Source organism: Theobroma cacao, chromosome 10, assembly GCF_000208745.1.
Source record: "Theobroma cacao cultivar B97-61/B2 chromosome 10, Criollo_cocoa_genome_V2, whole genome shotgun sequence".
NCBI lineage: Eukaryota > Viridiplantae > Streptophyta > Magnoliopsida > Malvales > Malvaceae > Theobroma > Theobroma cacao.
This window is the reverse complement of record NC_030859.1, coordinates 10,038,665-10,046,637: the sequence shown is the minus strand read 5'-3', so window position 1 is coordinate 10,046,637 and position 7,973 is coordinate 10,038,665.

Genomic DNA, 7,973 nt, shown 5'->3' with positions numbered 1-7,973 from the left:
GTAAAAGCTGTAGGTTTCCAACTTCCGATGCATTTTGGTTAGATGTGGGCCCACGTGTCACTGTAAAAGAAATTTTATGCTTTGGTTATTTGCTTTATAGAATATATGAATATAATTAACTTTTACGCTATAAGAATTATGTACCGATAGTTTTATGAAAATTATTTTACAAGAAAATAGTTTATTTTATTGAATATTTTTATTATATTCAAATGGTCAAATTTTCACTTCAAATGAACGTTTTAGATACTTAATTTGCTTTTAAATCATTAAATATATATTTTCTGCTTACCAACTACATTTTTAGCAAGTTTTGAGATTTTCAAAAAAAAATAACGAAAATGCCCCTGTGAGCAAAAAAAAAAACAATATGTTATGTTATGATTTGGAAATGATTTGTAATCCTTCGTATTTTGATTATTTGATAACTATTGCTCATCGGGGAAGTGTGAAAGCTGATACGAAAGCCTTGCGAGGTTTCGATCGACATACGGGGTGAAGAATGTTTGTCGAGGCTTCGCGGCTGTTGTCACGGGCTCGATGGGGAGTTCCGGGTCGTGACAATACCTTTTTTTATCTGATAATTTGTTAAGTACATCAACATTTTGTACTCTTATCGATGGTCTAATTTCTATGTAAACAAATCTTTATCATTGTTAAAAGAAGGATTGGCAGACAAACAAAAATATAAAAAAAAATCATTTTAATACTCACTCAAGGAAGTTCTTATCTTAAATGACAAGTTTGAGAGATATCTTAACCATTTCCTTCCTGTTTACTTTAATACGCAATCAAAAAACTCTTTTTATGACTTCAACCTAAAATGTTGTAAGAAGGGTTCATATGATAAAAAAAGGAAGCGTTGCAAACAAGTAAGGGATGTACCGAATGTGACAAAGAGGAAGATTGGAGTAGTTCCTGAAGTATTGAGTGTCGTGGTAGGTGGAAAAGAACAAGAAGAGAATACGTATTCTGAGTGAGAATAGGCTAGACAAAGAAGCTCTGAGTGAGGGTTAAGTAGTTCTGAAAGTGAAAAGTCCCTTCAATGAATTGTGAAGGTTCTATATATAGTGCCAAAAGTAATAGTTAAAAGAAAAGGATTTAATACATGTAATGAATGATATTATTAAGGAGAGTTCTAATATTTGGTAACCATTATTGAGAGTTAATGTCGAGTAATGGTTAGAAACTCATTATGTGACTATTGAAGTAATTATATGTAATAAGACTTATTCTCGAGTATGAGTTACTAAATAAGAGCTGTACGTGAATAAGTACAAGAGAAGAAGCTATACATGAACAAGTACAAGAGAATAAGGTAAAAGTGGAAAACACTTGTACTTCAAGAAAAGGTTAAGAGAGAGACCTCTTAACTACCTCCACATTTGAGCTACCAAGCCAAACTCTTTGAAACATCCCAATATGAAAGTAGCCCATGAACCCTACCACTTATTCCAGATTACTTTCATTGTCATCTGTATGAAGTTGGTATTCTATGTGAAGTAGTTTTTCTACTTGTATTAATTGTTCCACATGGAGTAATGCTCCACTTATTCTAGTTGTTTCATGTGAAGTAATAATTCACTTCTTTTAGTTGTCTTGCGTAAAGTAGTGCTTCACTTGTAATGGTTGTTCTCATTATTCTCTATATAATGTTACGCAATAAAATAGGTTCTTTAAAGAATGGGTATTAACCAAAATCGATTATCTACATTTTGCCACCTGCATAAGAATTATTTGTTAAAAATAATTATTATGTATTAATTTAGAGTGTAAAGGTTTTATTTTGTACTGTAATGCATTGTACTGTATCACTTTGAGTAGTAACACCTTGGGCAGTACCGCCTTAGATAGTAACACCTTAACTAGTAATGTTTTAGGTAGTAACATGTTACTGTCTTGTGTAAGGTGTGATGCCAATATTTTGTGTAATATTTGATTGATTACGTAATAATTTTTTTTTCATATAAAATAAGATTTTCAAGATACAAATGGTAAAAAGAAAGTTAATATTTTTCATAAAAACCTTGATTCTGTGTGCCTTATAAATATAAAGCTACTATGAATAATTTTCCTCATTCAGATTCAAAGTAAAGCAAAACAAAGTTTAGAGTAAAGTCAGTTTTTTTGAGAATTTTTCAAGCAAGTAAGTTTTTCTTCTTCTTCTTCTTTGATTTTTTTTATTTTTCAAAAAAAATTGAATTGCTCTTATTTTTCCCCCCTGCATGAAATTTTTTTAAAAACAAAATTAAAATATGAGAAAAGAAAATTTTTCATGCATGAGATGAAGAGATTTTTTTTTGTTCATGTAGATAAACAAATTGTTTGATTTTAGATATAATTATTAGACAAGTGAAGTTAGGTATATTGTCTTCTTATTAGATACAATTAGGATCTTTATGAAATTGGATTATTATTGTAGGGTATCAGATAAATCTTAATTGAGTTTAATAGTTTAAAACTCTCTTTTTTTATATATTTATCTCAAGCATATTCTAAACTCAACAGTAGTGTCTATCAAATAAAAGTTATTAAGAAATATATTTTTATGTGTATATTTTGATAGGAGCCTTTTAATATATTAGAGAAGAGAAAAATAAAAGAGACTTTGCATTTGATGGGAGCTTTTTAATACGTCAGAAGACAAAAAGATGAAGAAGACTTAGCTAGTCAAGCTAGAGTTGAAAAAAACAAATAAAAAGCTGGCCTAGTTTCAAAGAACATTTAAGTGTGTCTATTCTTTTGTTTGCTTACCATACAAACTTGTGATATTTTTTTTTAATTGATATTTTTCTTACCTTGAAACTCACAACTGCAGTTCTGTTTTTTTTTTTTTAACATATCTAATAGGCTTTTGTTTCAAAGTTGGCAGCTTTGTGCCGCAAGCTCTTTCGATTGAAGCTCGCGACATGTGTCACAAGTTTTTTACTTTGGCCGCCAACTCCTTCAATTACATGCTATGAGCTCTTTTAAATGGGGCTCGCGGGTTGTGCTACAAGCTCTTTAAATTTTATTTATTTATTTAATTGGTTTATATATATATACTATATATAATTTTTTTTAGTTTTTTTTATTTTTTTATTATATATTAATAATAAAATCTATAATTTTGATCAATTTTGTTGGTTTTTTTATAATTAATTTAATTTATTTATTATTTTTTGCGCTTGACAAATACATAAAAATCATTGCTTATGTATACTTATCTCTTTTTCCATAATCATGTTTGTAAGTTCTTTTTTCCATCATCCTTTATGCTTAAGACGCGCATCCCTCCGAAGATCAATTATGGTGAGTCTGGAAGGGCTATAACAAAAGGAAAAAGACCATTGCACATAGAAGGAAGAAAAATGATTCCAAATTAGTTGCTCCTAAGAAAATTAGAGTAAGAAAAAATGGTGAAGTTCCTCTTGTTCTTGAAAATTAGGAAGATGAAATTATTAAAGAAAAAGGAGAAGATCACTTTTAGGAATAAGTTCGTGCCAGACAGGTTGACGAACATCCCTCTAAACCTGTTGAATATGATTGGAATCATCTATGCCTAGAAGCATCTCCTCATAAAAGAAGTGGTATTCCAAGACTATCCATTCTGAAGTTCAAGTTTGAGTGTAATGAGTTTCCACTTTCCACTACTAAGTTAGGCTTCAATTCTCAATTTGTTCATGGTTGGGATGAGTGGGTGAATAAGGTGTTGAAAAATCATATTTATGTTAAACTTCTCTTATCTGCTAGAATACTTGATTCTGTACATATCACTTCCAAGTTCAATATTCATAGGAAAAAAAAAAGGATGGATGTGTGGTATGTTATTCTTGCAAGGTGGAGTACTTTTTCTCATACTATGATTACAGCATAGGGGGAGTTTACTTTCACTCTAAAAGATGTGTGTTCTCTTGGAACTTCTTTGTATGAGGAAGTATGATGTCATGACCCGGAACTCCCCATCGAGCCCGTGACAACCGTCGCGAAGCCTCGATAGACATTCTTCACCCCGAATGCCGATCGAAACCTCGCAAGGCTCTCGTATCAACTTTCGCACTTCCCCGGTGAGCGATAGTTATCAAATATCGTAATTCGAAGGATTATAAGTCATTTTCAAATCAGAACATAACATATTATTTTTTGGCTCTCAGGGGCATTTTCGTCATTTTTTGTTGAAAATCTCAAAACTTGTTAAAAATATAGTAGGTAAGCAAAAAAAATATATTTAGTGATTTAAAAATAGATTAAGTATCTAAAAAGTTCATTTGAAGTGAAAATTTGACCATTTGAATATAATAAAAATATTCAATAAAATAACTATTTTCTTGTAAAATAATTTTTATAAAGCTATCGGTAAATAATTCTTCTAGCATAAAAGTTAATTATATTCATATATACTATAAAGCAAATAACCAAAGTATAAAATTACTTTTACAGTGACACGTGGGCCCACATCTAACCAAAATGCATCAGAAGCTAAAAACCTACAGCTTTTGCCGATTCAAGTCCAAATGAAGGTCCTTGTCAAAGTCAGCTAACTATGGAATTCCCTGAGCCTGAAATGTGAGGAAATGAGGGTGGTGAGATTATAAAGTCCCAGTGAGTAAATAGACACCATCTAAACTATCTAAAGGCGAGTAAGTGGAGACAGATAAAATAGTTTAACATATTGAAATTCATCACTTTTCAACTTGTTTCAACCAAATAAAATCAATTCATATAAATCGAGTGATTAACATGGCTTATGAATTTCTTAAAACTTTGGCTAATGCCAAAAATTATTCTCATATTTAGTTATCAGGGATACCTTGGCCGAGGGCTATCCCAAACAGAGTCCGCCAAGCCTATTAAAAAGTTATATACTCATTAAGCATGTTTTTATTTAGAAAACACAGTCGTTCCTTGGCGTTGGCTGAGTTCCCCCTCATGTGGTGGTTTAGCGTGAAGTGAACTCTAAAGTTATACCTCAGGAGTTACCCTACTCACCTCTCCAACCGAGGTAAAATATGTCAGGATTTCGTGCTCCTCTAATAGGCTAGTCCACGGAACCCAGCCCACTGCAGCAAGTAATACCCACCATACAATAAAATTTTGCTAGCATGATAGGGCTAATATTTTACTACCCAGTATGCAAGGGTAAAATAAAATAATTCATACAATTCATAAAATACAGCCTAGTCAATCATGCCAACACTATAACAATATAACATAAGCCATCAATTTCCAATCATAAATTTACAACATACCGATGGTCTCCAATTACTCTATTTTCAAAATCGTTATTTTGTTTCAAGACAATTTATAAAATCTTTTCATTTAAACACATTTTTGTTAATAAAACCTAAAATTTGCCATTTAACTCATTTTCATAAAATTTCACCAAAACCGAGTTAAAAGATACTTTAGATAATAAAAATGATGATAAGTTACTCACAATTCTAGGAGTCGATGTACTTTTAATCCCAGTCTTCAAGTACAATCTTTATACTTTTACCAGTGTAATTTGCTCATCACCTATCCACAATGTACAATACATAATTCACCACATTAATGCTTGACCATTATAAAAGCAATTCAGGCTCGGTGTATATGCATGATATGATATGCAACTTATCCGACTACCGCTTAAATGTGGTGTTGACCTAATTCAGCTTATTACCCGATTAAATGATACTTGTGTCCGATTTGGCTCCAAATTGCTCCATTTCATTTCTAATATTTCAATTCACTAAATACAATTCCAATAATCTAAAATTCAGCCTAACAACCCTCACAATTTTTCTTGAAAATTTCAGCCATTGTGGTGCACTATCACTAAAAATTTTCTCATTCCATTTTCTCACCATAAATCATCATTTCATCCAATTTTCAACCAATTCACTTGATCACAAAATCAATTCATTACTTCTACACTTCACATAGGGTTCGGCCATCGAAGGTTCATGAAGAAAATGGATTCTTTTCTTGTTGTTTTGTTTCTAAACATGCTTAACTAACTCTAAACACCAACAAAACTCAAAATCAAATCAATCTAACATCGTTCCCTCTCCATACCCATTCCGACCAGCCATGAATTCATCATGAAAACATGTAATTTAACCATGAAAAATGAGGAGAAATGCATGGGAAAGAAAGATCTCAAGCTTAATTGAAAAATTTTATCTTTTTTCACTTGTTTCCTTGAATTTTCACACTTTTTCCTTGAATTTTTCCACCTAGGGTTTGTTCTCTTCCTTTTCTTCTTTTGTTCTTCTTTGGTCTTGGTTTGGCCAGCCATATGAAAGAAAATAGGTTGATTTTATACTTATTTTAAAGCTAAATAAATAATGGCTATAAACTTGACACATGTCACCACATTATTAGTCCATTTGTAATTTCTTAACTATTAAGCTTTCTCTCTCCACCATTTAAATTCTTTTAATTATCCATGATAATATTGGATAAAATCCATGTGCTGGACAAGTGTCGGTGGTGTAAAATTACAATTTTGCCACTAGAGTGGCAAAATGACCATTTTACCCCTATGCTTCGAAAAAATGTCGAAATTAAAATTTTTCACTTCTTAACCTTAAATCATACTCCAATAAGTCAAATGTGATCAAAATCTTTCAAAAAATTTCCCATTTTGTCCTCGAGTGGCAAAATTACAATTTTACCCCTATATAGTGAAATTTTCTATTTGACTCCAAATTGATCATCGAACTCCAAATCACCATTTTAAATCATTCCTGGATTGTAAAATTTTTAATTTCACCCTAAAATCTCTATTTGATCTAGTTCAAGGCTTAAATCAACTTTATTGTACCTCTAGGTACAATACCTACTTTTGTAAATTTTTCGGAACTCTCCTAGCATGCAAACATGCTATCCATCACATGTATGTCACGACAAGTATTTTATAAGGTCAGGCTTTACACATGGTTTTCACTTTATCAAGCTTTTCTGAAGAAGAAGTATGTATTAGTGACTTTTTCTTTGATCTACTCAAGAGTTTGACTAAAACTTTGAAGGTTGCATAGTTCTCCAATTGGATAGGAGTTTTTTTTATAAAAAGGTCAATGTTAAGGGGATTGAAATTGGTTCTCTTGAGTACCCAAACCATGAGCATGAGCAAGTGGCTTTAATAATCTTTTGGTTGGCATGACATATACTCCCAAGTTATCCAAATGATGGTATCTCTTCAGCAATTGTTCCTTTAGTAATAAAAATTGTCAAGGGAGTATGTTCTCCTGTTGCTCCATTGTATTTAGGATCTTTATGTAAAAGACTTGACTTGTACCAACTCAAAAATGTCGAGTCAGCTGGGTATTATAAAATTTTTACTTATGTAAATGCTTCCTTCATTTAGATGTGCCTATAGAAAAGGTTTGGTACTTGTGCTCCTGTGCCCAATGCTTGGGTGTGGCATGATCGACTACCGAGGGGTAATGTTCTTGAAGTGATGGATGTTACAAAATAATTCAATCCCAGACCTTAAGTATAGTCTATAAATGGATTTGGTGATCTTGAAATTTATTATGACCTTCATCCTCTACAGTTTAGAAAGATAAGCTCACGAGGTATTAACTTTTGTATATGGGTTCATAGTTCCCAATTGCTTTTTATGATTGAGAGTTCTAGTTCTAGTGGAGATAGAGATTTTCTTTTTATCGAGGTGTATTCTTTTTATAGAGCGGCACGCCAAATTAGATTAGACCAACCAGCTTCGCTTGACTCTTCTTTATCTATAAGCTTTTCTTCTTGTGTTTCTTCATTTCTCATGGCAAGACTTCAACTCCGTTTAGATAAACTAAAGAGCTGTATTGTCCCGATTTTTGATTGAGTTGGTATCCATATTTCTGGATGATTTGCTTATTGGAGAAAGTGTCTTGAAGAATAGAGATCTTTTACTATGCCATTAACTAATCCCAAGGCTCGTCTCTACACTCCTCATGTAAGTAACACTGATGTGTCCTTTCGCTCGATTCCTCTTAAAAAGAAGAAAAATGTAA